The 13,605-nt window shown below is 61.4% G+C and overlaps 1 protein-coding gene across 1 annotated transcript in view; it reads left to right on the top strand.

The window, feature by feature from the left end:
* The first annotated feature begins 710 nt into the window (after positions 1 to 710).
* RPH3A (rabphilin 3A) overlaps positions 711 to 13,605 on the top strand; it is a 56,657-nt gene continuing 43,762 nt past the window's right edge. Inside the window, exons 1-2 of the mRNA XM_056107130.1 lie at positions 711 to 866; positions 1,033 to 1,172. The gene's annotated coding sequence lies outside the window, so the exon portion shown is untranslated. The remainder of the gene's footprint in view (positions 867 to 1,032; positions 1,173 to 13,605) is intronic.

A 13,605-nucleotide genomic window follows, 5' to 3' on the forward strand; every position in this document is an offset into this window, starting at 1 on the left:
CGCCTCCTCTTCTCTGCTCTGCACCCCAAAGTCCCCGTCAGAAATGTGCTGCAGGGCAGGACTCTGATCTGTAGGGGAGGCTCCGTCATGGGCAGGAGGGTGAGGGTAGCCCTTCCCGGAGCAGAGGTGAGCAAAGAACCCTGGGGCCGTGCGTGTGGGCAAGAGGGCACGGAGTTGACGGGATCAGGCCGTGAAGATTCACGGTGCCCTGCTCCCCTCCCTCACAGGCTCCCTTTTCTCAGCTGGAACCGTCCTGTAACTTAACTTCTCTGCCTCAGGGCTTGCCTCCCGCCCAGCTCCCCCCTCCCGTTTCCTCCCGGTTCCTCCCCGCCTCCTCCCCATCCCCCGGCATTTTAGCGCTGTCCACGGTGCTGACTTCCGAGCTCCGCTGGCCGGTGCTGAGCTGCAGGGATCTTGGGTGAGCCCCGCGTCGTCCCTCCTGCCCTCCCACTGGAGATGCTTCTCCAGGCATCTGCCATAAATCCCGGTGGGAGACAGGCTTGGTTCCCCTGCGCTGGGAAGCAGCCTCCCCCCCCCCCCGCCCCCTCCAAGCACACCCGCCCGCTCACACCGGGATTTGCAGCACTGTTGGCGGCAGTGGCTGATTCGGGCACCAGGAGAGGAATTGATTCGTCTACAGCCAGCCTGGAGTTGCCTATGCGGACGGACGTGGAGAGACAGACAGGGGAGAGAGAGGAGAACGAGGGAGAATAGAGAGAGGAGTGAGCGAGCGAGCGAGAGAGAGAGAGAGAGAGAGAGAGAGAGAGAGAGCGCACAGCTTACAGTGCAGATCTGCCTCCATGTGGATTGTAGCCCCAGAGCTGTTTCCTTGCCCTCGGACTGGCTGAGTTTGGCTTCTCTGCTGGGTATTTATTCGCGTCTCGGTTGTGCATGATTTAGGGGTTAGTTGGCGTGTGTGTGTGTGTGTGTGTGTGTGTGTTTGTGTGTGTGTGTGTGCGCGCGCGTGTGCTTTGGTGCTTTGGTTTTATTTTGGGAAGTGTAGGAGAGTCAAACGAACAAATTCTCTTGCAGGCACCTCCGCGGAGCCTTCAAACCAAGTCTCTGGGAGTTCGCCTCTTCTCCTCCGCAGGGAAGAGAGGCGTCGGCAAGAACTGGGCTCCCCTACCCCCACCCACAACCCGTGCCTGCCCCTGCAGTCCTCCGGTGCTGAGGTACGTGCTGTTCTTTGCAATTAGAGGAAGGGGCTGGGGGGGGGGCGGGAGAGGGGGCTGCGGTTTCTGCTGCGATGCGGGATGTCCGAGAGAGCCAGTGGGGTATGGGGTCGTCGGTAGGGGAGGGTGTCTGCGCCATCTGATAGCCTCGGCAGCGCTCCCTGGCCAAGCGAGGTCTCGGCTCAGTGCCCAGGAGGGGGTGGCAGCTGTGTGTGTTTTCGGTGGTCAGAGCCGCGGCCACTGCCCGGGCACTCTGTCCCTGCAGCACAGGATGCAGGAAGTGGCGGCCAGTGGCTCGGAGTGAATCCACCCGCCGGGCAGGTGGCCAGCCTGGCTCAGAGGGGCAAAGGGGGGGGGGGCGTTCTGATCTGGCGGCAGGGTGCTCCCGTGGTGGTTGGGGCACGTCCCCTGAGGCTAGCGGGTGGATCCCAGCCTGGCCGGCCTCGCAGGCGGGGAGGCTGGCAGCGGGCAGGGCTGAACGCTCCATCTTCCAGGCTGGGCTGAGTAATCGAATCCTGGTGGTTTCTGCCAGCTGGGCTGGTCGGGCTCCCAGTGCCCAGGGACCGCGGTCCCTGCAGGGCTCACAGTCGGCCGGGAACGAGTGGTCAGGTGGGCAGAGGGGAACGTTCACTGCAGGGGAAGCCGGCCGGGAGTTGCTTTCACAGGTGGTGGGACCTGTAAGTCATTGCCCCAGGAGACCCATCCAGTGCCTGCCCGGGGACCCCCCTCTGCACCCCTCAGGGTGGGGAATGACGTCTGGGGTCGGGTGCCAGGGTCTGATTGCAGCCCCTGTTTTGGCTTTTTCACTTCCGAGCTGTGGAGGCTGAGCCTGGCCCGACCCGGTTGTGAAAGGGATGGCGGGGGGGGGGGGGCGCCTGGTCGTCTACTCCCCCAACTCATGCTGGGTCGCGGGACGTCTCTGCTGCATGACGGGTACCCCCAGAAGGGGCTTCTCTGCTTTGCTTCAGGGACACCCCCTCTGTGCTGCTATCTCAGGGACCCCCCCCTTCTCCCGCACCCCATGCCCCCCCGGATTTCCTCCCGAGCTTCTTGATCTTGGAGGCGGGAGGCTGGAGGCACCAGGCCCCGGGAGGATGAGCCCGAGGGGACACGCAGCCCCCACGCTGTCATTCTGCCCGCAGCCAGTGCCTGGGCCCCCGCCTCACTGGCCGTGTGACCTTGAGAGTGAGGGAAGCCTCGAGCGTAGGTGCCGAGGCCCCAGGCCCCGGGCTCAAACCCGGAACCTGGGCTCGAACCCAGAACATTGCACAGGCAACTGTGCTCTGGGGAGACTCGGAATATTGGGCTTGGTGGCATCGCCTGGTCACACTGGACCACAGTGGGGGACCCCCCGGGTCCGGCTGCAAGAAGCATTAACCCTTGAATGGCCATATTCTGTGGAGACTTTTTGGGGGGTGGGGGGTGGGAAATCTTCAGCTGAGCATCCCTCACTGGTCACCCCAACCTGGCTCCTGCAGCCCCTGCCTTGTAAATCTTGGGGTGGGGGGCTGAGATCCAGAGGCCGCCCCATCGTGTTTGAGGTAGTGTGTTGGGGTGCCCCAGGAGGGAAGGAGACACCTTGGAAAGTGCTCCAAGTTCCTTAGGATGGAACCAAGGGGCCTGGGTTTCCACCCATGTGGCCTCGCTTTTCTGGGACTCAGTTTCCCCATTGTGCCTTAGGCTCTGTTCCCGCTGAGCCCACGGCCCTCCTGGTCCTGAGACCCCATGGCTGTGTCTGTTGGGGAAAGGGGCAGAGTCAGCACCGGGGATGGCACTTGTGGCCAGTGGTTGAGGGTCCTGTTGGGCCAGGTGGAGGCCGTGGGTCTCCATGAGGACTGCGGCCAGCTGCAGGGGGCCTGCTTGAGCGGTGCCCCAGTACCCAGACACTCGGACTCAGCCCCAGGGTGACGGCGAGGTACCTCTGAGGGTCTTATTCCCACAGAATGCAGACGACCGTGGATGCACCGTGGCAAGGGGGCCTCCATCCTGCCCGTCCCAAACTCTGATCTTGTCTCTCCCCTGGGAGGACCCAGAGAGGGAAAGCAACTTGCTCGAGACCACACAGCAAGTCAGCCACTGCCAGATCCCTCAGCCTCTCCCCAGGCCAGGCCACAAACCCCCACACCCCTGACCCAGCCTGGCGCCCTGGGAGTACACACGGGGTACCTCTCCCCGGGCAAGCCCTGTCTCCGGGGCAGAGGGTCCCATGGTCGGAGGGGGCCTGGGAGATCGGCTGGAGCCTGGTTGGCTCCTTTTCCCCCTTCCGGCTGCTTGGCGTGTCTGGGTCCCACTCAGGGCGCCACCCCAGGCCCGCCGGGTGGGATGCGGGGTTTGCGCCTTCGAATAAAACCCGCTGCGCCATCTGGCCCCGTCTCCTCTGGGTGCCCTGTGCCAGGAGCTGCTGCAGACAGATCAGGCGTGGACGCGACGAGCACACGGAGGTTTATTTCTGTTGAGCGCCGGGGCTGTAGCAGGGATAAAAATACGCCCTGGACCCGGCAGTGTGCGTGGGACCCCGGAGCGGAAACTGTCTGTCTGGCTGGTCCCCGGGATGTAGCTGGCTGAGTTGTGGGGAGGCCGGAGGGGGCCACACCAGTGGGGGGCGGAGGGGCCCTCCTCGCTGCCCAGCCCTGCTCTCCCTCCGTCATCAGGGGTCAGGGCCGCGGGGCACTGTGGTGTGGGGACCCTGGGAGCAGCCAGAGGGGAGCTGGAATTCGGATGGCAGTGCCGTCTTGCTGTGTGACTTCAGGCAAGGTCCTTCTCTCTGAGCCTTCTCAGGACCCAAAGAGAGGCAGTGCCGTGTGGTGGCCGGCTGTAGCGTGGGAAATGGAGCTCCTGGTCTCCATCCCGGATCTGGCTTTTCCTGGTTGTGCCCCATCACCTCGCTGGGCCTCAGCGTCTCCATCTGTAAAGCGGGAGGGGAGAGGGGCTGTGGGGATTTTAAGGGTTCCTGCTTGCCTGGTGTTCAGAGCTGAGCCTGCAGCAGTTGGGGGAGGGGGCACCAGAGATGCGCCACCCAGGGCACAGGGCGCCAGCCCGGGCCAACACCAGGGTTGGGGGTGGGAGCGGAGGAAGTGGGCCCCCCTCCCTGTGCGAGGGCCGCCCCCGTGGCCCGCGCGCTCCCTTTGGCATCTTCGGGACGTGGCTGCAGGATGAGACGTCAGTTTCTCTCCGCAGGAAAGGGGCACAGTGCCCTCCTTCAGGCTCGGGAGGCTGTTAGGAAGCAGGCAGTGGGGGGTGGGGCAGGCCTGAAGGAAGGGGGCGGGGCAAGGGGGTCGGGGGCGCAGGGCTCGGGGCACTGGACGCTTGTGAGTTCCACCGTGGCTCCCTCCTTGGCTTCAGATGCTTTTGCTGAATCATCCCAACTTTGGGTGCCCGGGGAGGGCTTCTCCCAGGAGCCCCGAGCTTTCCTGCTTTGCCCAGGCAGGGGACCCCCCTGCAGAACCCCCTGGGATGCTCAGGTCACCTCCCAAGGGGCCACTCACTTGTGGGGCTGGGCAGGCAGCCCAGCTGGCGCTCGCGTTGACCCTCCTGAATGAATGCACGAGGAGCAAGGCGGTGAGCGAAGCCTCCCTCGGCTGACAGACAGGGGACGGTCACTCTGGCGTCGGCCCGGCCTGGCTGACTTAGCGTCTGTTGGTCGTGATGAGTCACGGCGAGAGCGTGGACATACCCGGCTTCCGCGTGGGCGCCACTCAGGGCCAGGGCCAGCCGCCGCCTCCCTCCGGTCCGCACTTATCGAGTGACAAGGACACACTCCCGCTGGGGACCAGACACGGAGGTCACCTGCAGAATGGGACCCCAGGGGGCAGGAGTGCCAAGACGACTTCCTTCTTCCCCTAAGACCCCCAGCTTGGGCCAGGAGAGAGCACCAAGGACTGATCCAGATCGGGGGGTCCGAGGCCCATCTTCCTCCCTCACGCTCTCCTGGGATGATGCGAGTGACGTCCTTCCTGGGTTCTGGCCTGGAGCAGGGTGTGGAGTGGAGACGGCGCTGGGGCCAGACATGGGGCAGGGGAAGCGTTGGCTTCCTCTCGCTTGGGCCATCTCAGTGTGGCCCTCCCACCCCCCATGCCCTGGGCCCGGTTTCCCCCCTGCATGCGGGTGCCGGCCCCTCTCTGCTGGGGTGCCCGGCTCTCAGGGAGCAGAGGCCCATCTCTCCCTTCTGGCCAAGGTGCTGGTCCACTGGGACTGGGTCTCCCAACTTTCTGCTTTTGAGGGTCAGGCAGGCCAAGCTGCCCCCCGCCCCCTTCAGCGGGAGCATCTTTGCAGGGCGGCTGCAGGGGACTCTGGCCCCCAGTTTGGCCCAGTGGCCGGGCAGTGTCTCGGCAGGCCCCGTGTCCAGCCTGCTGGCTCTGAGCAGGGCCAGGGGCGGGCGCAGGCAGCAGCCCTCCCTTTGCACGGTGCCCGCGCTTTCCTCGAAGGCTGCTGTCCTGGGCCTTAACCACATCATGGGGGCTGAAATCTCATTGCGCCCGAGCCGCGTCAAGCTTTGAGTGAGCGGGAGGTCTTGCAGTGGGCACGTCAGGCCACGGGAAGCTGAAGGACCAGCGGGTGTGGGCCCACAGCCCAGCAGAGACCAGCAAGGGGAGACCCAGCCGAGCCAGCCCTTAGGAGGTTTGCTGTGCGGGGGTCCACGGGGTGGGCTACGTGGGATGGGGTCTCCCCCTGTGGAGGGTCCGCGGGGTGGGCAGCGTGGGGTGGGGTCTCCCCTCTGCACTCAGCATCGTCGGCCTCTGGCTTCCCCTCTCGCCCTGCACCCATCCCTCTCATGCACGGACGCTCCACGCAGAGCCGAGTGCAGTGGGAAGCGGTTATGTAAGCTGTTTGGGTGCTGGCCACGCGGGGCTGCGGTGCGGGGCTGCAGGAAGGTGGTTTCCGGGCTGGGGGGGGAGGGGCGCCCCGCAGATGCTGTGAGAAGCCCCGCCTAGCAGCCCCCGTGACCCCGCCCCCACCCCACCCCAGGGCGTGGCCTCTGCAGCTGGGGTCCCGGTCCCCAGCCCTGGGGTCCTTGGGCCTCTCTGCTCTGCCCTGTGTCCCGCCCACCCTCCTCCTGTCTCCCTGTTCTCCCCACCCTTCCTCCCACTCTTCCCTCTTCTCTGGGGGCCTCACCCCTGCACTTCTCCGCCCCTCTTCAGCTTCATCTCTGCGAGCACCCCAGGGCCCAAGCCAGGCCTGCCTCAGGGGCTCCAGGAGCTGGGGTGGGGGCTGGAGCTTCCAGTGCACTGGGGGGGTGGGGGACCAGTGGGGCCTGGGCGAGTGGGTCCCCTCAGCAGCTGACGGAATGTGGTGGAGGCTGGCCAAGACTCCTGTGCCGAGGACTGGAGCCAGGGCGGGCAGGTCCCTTCCGGCGGCCCTGTTCTCTGCAGTGGCCAGCTCCCTCCTGCCCCCCATGGAACTGACCCCCACAGCCAGCAATTCATTCACTTGTTATGAGAAAGGTCTGGTGAGAGATGGCAGAGGGCCAGCGAGAGACAGCGTTTGAGGTCCCACATGGTCTGGGGGTCCCGTGGGAGATTGCAGGTGATTCTGTGCCAGGATTCCCAAAGTACAGCCTGTGTTGGGCCCCTCAGAGCCCATGAGAACAGTTTCCGGTTCGCTGGGACTCGAGGCTCCGGGGTCTGCATGGCCTGACAAGCCCCCTGGATGGTGGCAGGTATGGAGGTGGCTGCCAGCTCCATCACCCTGCTCCCCAATTCCCGGGTGTTTGGCCAGGCGTCCCAGGCATCATTCCTTGGGCGCGGACTCAGCAGGCATCGAACCGGAGACCCCCGGGCCTCCCCCAGCGCCCAGCGCGTGAGGACACGCAGATGAGCCGGCTTGGAGGCGTGTGGGAAGGACACGTGGCGGGGAAGACGGGTGGGAGGAGGAAGAGCTAATTTAGTTATGCAAAGGGCAGCCGGGGAGGCTTTTGGAGGTGGTGGGTGACATTTGGGCAGAGAGCTGTGTTTCTAGAAGAAGCCAGAATGATCCAGGTGGGCGGGGTGGGGGGGGCAGCAAATGCCAAAGTGAAGTCGGTGGGCCCCACGGGTTAGGCTTATGTCAGGAGAGAGACAGTCACTTTCTCCCCATCCGCAGCCAGCCCGGCCAAGCCGGGTTCGATTCCTCCGCCCCTCTCAGGGTTACCGGGTTCCTGTCTCGCCTGGCAGAAAAGAATTTCAGGAGTAGATGGGCAGTGAAGAAAAATGGATTTTTATGTGGAGGTTTTTAGGAAGAGGACGGAGGGAGGGAAAGTGAGAGAGAGTAACGCGCTCAAGAGACAAGGTGGGCTTCTCCAAGGGCGACCCCAGCATGAGACAGGAAAGTCCACGCCTCAGGAGGGGAGATGCAGGCGCCACAGGTGCCCGGCTACGTGGGCACAAGCAGCACACGGGCCTGGGCAGCACATGTGCCCCTCCCATGTTCAAGGTGGCTTTTATAGGTTTCTCCAATCCGCCCCCGCATGGGGCTTTCTGACCAGTTAAGAGCCCGTTGCTAGGGTTGTTTCCAAGAGAGTAGAGTTGGGGGTGGTCTTCTTTGAAAGTCCTTCTCTTGACCTTTATTCCTGCTGGATCTCCTCTGTGAGGATGGGTCCAACCTTCTCTGGTCTGGTCTGGGCTAGCTGAGGGTTAATCAGATTAAAGGAGGCAGTTGAGGTTCTCCAGTAATTTCCTTCAGGCCCTTTCTGTAGGGAGGGGTCCCGTCTCCTCAGGACCAGCTGCTGGAGAAGGTCTGACAGGATCTTGCTTTCAATATCCACAAGGTTGGGCCAGACTTAGGACTGGTGGCTTTATTACTTCCCAGAAATTTCATTGCCATGATGAACCGTGGGCTGGAGCGATAGCACAGCGGTAGGGTGTTTGCCTTGCGCGCAGCCAGCCCGGCCAAGCAGGGTTCGATTCCTCCGCCCCTCTCAGAGAGCCTGGCAAGCTACCGAGAGTATCTCGCCCGCACGGCAAAGCCTGGCAAGCTACCTGTGACGTGTTCATTATGCCAAACACAGTAACAACAAGTCTCACGATGGAGACGTTACTGGGCCCGCTCAAGTAAATTGATGAACCGTAGGTTGGGGGGTGGGGCAGGGCTTCCTTAATCTACCTGCCTACATCACAGGGAACTGCAGGAAGTCAGAAAGACGTTGGCTGGGGGGTGAGGGGAGGGGACCTGCAGGGTTCTGGGCTGGGCCATGCATGGGGGCAGCGGGTTCATTTTTAATGTTTTTTTTTTTCTTTTTGGATCACACCCAGCAATGCTCAGGGGTTACTCCTGGCTCTGCACTCAGGAATTACTCCTGGTGCTGCTCCGGGGACCATATGGGATGCTGGGAATCGAACCTGGGTTGACTGCATGCAAAACAAACGCCCTCCCCGCTGTACTATTGTTCCAGCTCCTGTTATTATTATTAATTAATTAATTTTTTTAAATGAAATGAGGCCTAATGGACACAGAGGAGGTTTGTTTCAGGGAGTGCCACTGAGCATTTCCGTATCTGCAAAGCGGCTGTCCAGTTTGCTTTGGCTAACCAAGAGTTCTTTTCTTGCCAGCGGGAGCTCTCAGTGCTTCTCTCTCCATAACTCCGACCGAGACACAAGCACCACCTGCCCGAGTTTATCCATTTACACTCTGGGCTCATGGCAGGGGCTTTGGTTTCCAAGGGCAGAAGCAGGGCCAGATCCTCCATTTCTCTTAAGTCTCCCCTGGTGATAGGGGTGCATGGGGGGCCGGGGGAGGGGCTTGCAGGGACCCTCGCATCCTTGAAGACCAGCACAGTCAGCCTGAGCTCTGAGGATGGCTCAGGGCTGTGGGGCATTGTCGGAGCCACCCTGGACGGCCAGACTCATCTCTGACCCCTCAGCCCGTCTCCACCTCTGTCACGGGCTTCTCTAAGGATCTAGCTCGGGGCTGAGCTCCCAGGCCCCCCGGGGAACCGCATTCTTCATGGGTCCACGGTGGAAGCTTCGCCGACGTGTCCCGTTCGTTCCACGGTCAGTTTCCCAACGCGGCCCACACTCCAGCGCCCACTGGCCGTGGAGAAAATGAGACACATGATGTTCTCACAGTCAGGCGAAGCTAAATCTGCCTACGACAGATTTCCCCTCAGCCGGACGCTGTTTTGTTTTTCTGCTCACTTAATGTCAAAATACATATTTTAGAAAAGCAACAGTGACAGAAAGTCAGAGGGAGTTTTCGTTTGTTTCTCGGGTTTCTGGCTTTGGGGCCACCCCCGGCAGTGCTTAGGGCTTCCTCGGATGCTGTCTGTGCCCAGGGACCTCTCCTAACGGGACTCAGGGAACCATATTGGGGGCCGGGGGTCTAATGTTATGCAAGTTTTCTGCGTGCAAGGCGAGCACCCTCCCTGCCGTGCCGTTGCTGGGGCCTCTGGGTGTTTGAACCAATGGTCCTCCGTGGAAACGGAAGCAGTAACAGAAGCTGTCCCCGGGCAGCCCGGGGTCCCTGCCCCTCTGAGAGGCTCTGGGTCTCTGATCGCGGGTTTTTGTCGATCTAATGACCCGCGGGGGCCTGCTGGGTCTCTGGGCCCTCCCCGGGATGATGCCTGGATCGCAGCTGAGGGAGTTTTCTGGGTCTTTCTGGGGGAAGCTGCCTTTCCTGGGGGCCAATGCTCCTTCCTCCCCTGGGCACTGGCTGGAGCCTCCCGTGGTGGGTGGATGTGGCTCTGCCCCTCCCAGGACAGCAGGCAGCTGTGGTTTGGATCTGGGCAGCCGGTGTCCTTCCAGGTGCTGACTTGCCCCCCCTCCCCCCGGGCTGTGCACTGGGGGAAATGAGCCGTCACAAGCACAGCCTGACTAACGTCACCTCGAGGCTGGAAATCGGAACTTGATTTTGTTGGGGGGCACTGCCGGGTCTGCACTGTGTTCCGGGGAGTCCTCCGCACAATGGGCCGGACCCTCTGCCTTGTCCATCAGAGCTTCTGGGGTCGGTGGGTCCAACTGGTGGCTTCTGTGAGGAAGGAGGAGAGAGATGGTCACTTTCTCATGATCCATCTGTCACCCCGAGACCGCGCTGGGAAGACCAGGACAGACAGAGTCTGCGACACGCCCCTGCTCGGCACAGGCCAAAGCCCTGACAGCCCCACCAGGCCGTCAAGCTACACCTGATGTTCACATGGTCTTCTCGGCATGGGACTTGATCCCCAGCACCCGATTTCTCAGGGAACCACGGACTCAGGTTGGGACAAAGATTTGCTCTTTGCAGGGAAGGAGAGTCAGTCCTAGGCCTTACCCAGGGTTTCGGGGTTCTTGCCTCACCTCGCAGAAAAGAATTTCAGGAGTAGACGAGCAGTGAAGTAGAACAGATTTTATTTGGAGGTTTTTGAAGGTGTGGAGGGGAGGGAAAGTGAGAGAATAAGAGAGAGACAGAGAGAGACACAGAGACACAGAGAGAGACAGAGACAGAGAGTCTCTCTCTCACACACACACACACACACACACACACACACACACACACGAGTAACATGCTCAAGGGAGAGTATGGGCCTCTCCAAAGGCAGAGAGAGCCTTGAATGGGCTTCTGGGCTGGCTTTTGTGTGGATATCTTCTTAGGTTGTCCTGGTCTGGAAGGTTCTGGAATCGTCTTTGGGCTGAACCACCAAGGTTAATCTGATTAAGGGAGGGGTCTGAGGGTTTTTGAGGATTTTCCTTCAGATCCTCTTTTTCATGGGGAGGGGTCCAATGCCTCAGCCCTCCCTGGACACCAGGCCAGACTTTAACAGCCTTATGAGGAACTGGTGGATAGTGGAGGGGACAGAAGCCGTCAAGGCTAGCGGGGAAGTGGTTTGTGCAGCCAGAGACAGTTGAGGCCTGGGTGAGACTCCCCAGCACCCCAGATGGCTCCTGAGCATAGCCAGGCAGTGGGTGAGGTCCCAAAGGCAAAAATAACACCTCCCCCACAAAGAAACTGTCAAAAATTGATTATTTATACTATATGATTCATTCCATTGTATTGTATTCACATACTGAAAATCCCGTTTTGTAACTATATCACTGTATCACTGTCATCCCGTTGTTCATCAATTTCCTCGAGCAGGCACCAGTAACGTCTCCATTCGTCCTAGCCCTGAGATTTTAGCAAGTGCCACTTGGAGGCTCTTTCGGGGTCAGGGGAATGAGACCCATCATTGTTACTGGGTTTTGGCATATTTAATCCTTCACGGGGAGCTTGCCAGACTCTGCCGTGCGGGCAGGATACTCACGGAAGCCTGTCTCTCTCGCTCTCGGAGAACTAGACAATAAGAGGTCACGCGGCTGCGGTTATAAAAATAATCCATTAAAATCTGCTTTCCCCCCTGCTGCTGATACATATTTAAAGGGTCATGAATAAACCAGGGAAGCTTATGGGCAATCACCGTCTCCCACAGATACCTGTGCAGGGAAGGAGGCTGCTTCTGACATTGCCAGTGGTTGGAAAGTTCAGGAAGAATCTGCAAACTGCTTGTTATTCAAATGGACTCCTGGAAACCGTTTTCGGGCGTGGAGCGTCCCCAGTCTCTGTTCCCTGAGGCCTCTGTGGTCAGGAGGCCGGGCCTTCCCTCTAGTCCTTTGTCAGACTTCTCAATTCCTACACCCACGGCTGGAATAGCACAGGAGACAACTTGGGCTTGCTCTTACCTCTCAAAGAGGACAACGGGAGCCAGCCGTCTTGCACATGCCTGTGTGATGAAAACCCACGGCCAGGGTCCTAGGGAAGGGGGGCCATATCCCCCAGAAAGGTGGTCGTGTCTGGGAGGGCTTCCTGGAGGAAGCAACCTTTGCCCCAGAAGCTGAAGGACCAAAAGGAGTTGAGGGAGTGAGGAGAAGAGAGAGGCACTCGGGGCGGTGAGTAGGGGGGCGCGGCCGGGGTAGGCCAGGGGCAGCTGATGGAGCTGGCCGGCTGGGCGCAGGGCGCGGCAAGCCCGTGTCGGCCACACGCCGGTGCCGGTTCCTGCTGGGCCGAGTGGAGACGAGCCAGGGCTGGGGCAGCCAAAGATGACCTCATCTGTTTGCCCGCGGCTGCTCGCCGCTGCGGCAGGGCACTCCCGGATGAGACCGGAAGGAGCGCCACAGGCTGGCCAACTCCTGGCTGACCCCTCCTCACTGCACCCCCACCCGGAGCAGGGAATGGAATCTCCACGGGCGAGAGCCCACACAGCCGTTCCCCAAGGCGCGGGGTCCCTCCCGGCGGCCTAGGCTGCACTTGCAGCCCTGCTGATAACCTGACTTGGAGCAGGTTTGTAAATCGCTTTGAGCCTCAGTTTGCCCGTCTGGGAGATGGGCACAGCTCTGCCTCTCTCGGGAAAGGGCCGCTTCCATCTCCACAAGTGCTTTTTCTTACCTTCTATGTTGTGGGCTGTTCTGTCTTCTCCTCTAGGGTGAGGAGGTTGTTTTGTTTGGAGGCCACACCTGGAGATGCGCAGGGGTTACTTCTGGCTCTGCACTCAGGAATCACTCCTGACAGTGCTCATACGAGATGCCGGGAATCGAACCCGGGTCAGCTGTGTGCAAGGCAAGCACCTTCCATGCTGTACTATGTGTCTGCCCGCCCCCCCCCCCCCACTAGGGTTGTTCTGTAAAATTTCTTGCATCACTGCACCCACAGTGTTCACTGCACTCGGCGCTCAGTCAGAGTTTGCAGGACAGATGAGCCCGGGCCTCGAGCCCATCTAATGCTCCTCGGCCTTGCCTGCTCCCCCTGGGTCAGCGCTGCCACAGCAAGCACAGTTAAAGGAGAGGGGCAAAGCCCACCGATGGGCCAGTCCCCGGAGGGCTGGCGGCTGGACGGGGAGGTGTCGGCCCCGCGGCTCCTGGAGGCGGGGAAGCCGAGGACAGAAGCTCTTTCCAGCTGATGAATCACTGAGGCTTTGTTAGTACCCACATTACCCCACAGTAGGAGCGGCGGGTTTATTCAATATTTAAGAACGGCTGCATCAGGCCGAGGGCACGGGCCTGGGACAACCTCCACAAGGTGCATTCTTCAGAAGCAGAGAAGCAAGCGGACAAGAAAGGCAAGGTCCCAGAGCACCCGGACTCCCGGGCAGCGCCATGACTCCTCTCCCCGCCTGGGAAGATTGCGACCCGCAGGAAGGAATCTGGGGACAGCAGGCAGACCTTCCAGGAGCTGCCTGAGTTGCGGGGTACTGGGAGGGGGCACTGCCCTCACACCCAGAGCATCAGCCACGCCGGGCAGCTGGGGTCCCAGACAAGGCAAGTGAGGAGGGTGGGGGCTACCCAGCTTCTGGGGGGAGGGTGGCAGCAGTGCCTGGGATGTCGGGATCCAGCCCCTTCCTCTTGGCAGGCTGAAGCACCTGGGGAATGCGGGCGGGGGGGCCAAGCGCCCGCCTCGCTTCTGCCCTGCCCAGCCCCTGCCCTCCCCGGCTCCCTCTCCGGCTTCAGCGCCGTCTCCCAGGGGCTCAGGTCTGCCCCAGCGTGCAGGAAGGCTGCACCCCGCTTTAGCGTCCCTC

The sequence above is a fragment of the Sorex fumeus genome, unplaced genomic scaffold, assembly GCF_029834395.1.
Source record: "Sorex fumeus unplaced genomic scaffold, SorFum_2.1 ptg000155l, whole genome shotgun sequence".
Lineage (NCBI taxonomy): Eukaryota > Metazoa > Chordata > Mammalia > Eulipotyphla > Soricidae > Sorex > Sorex fumeus.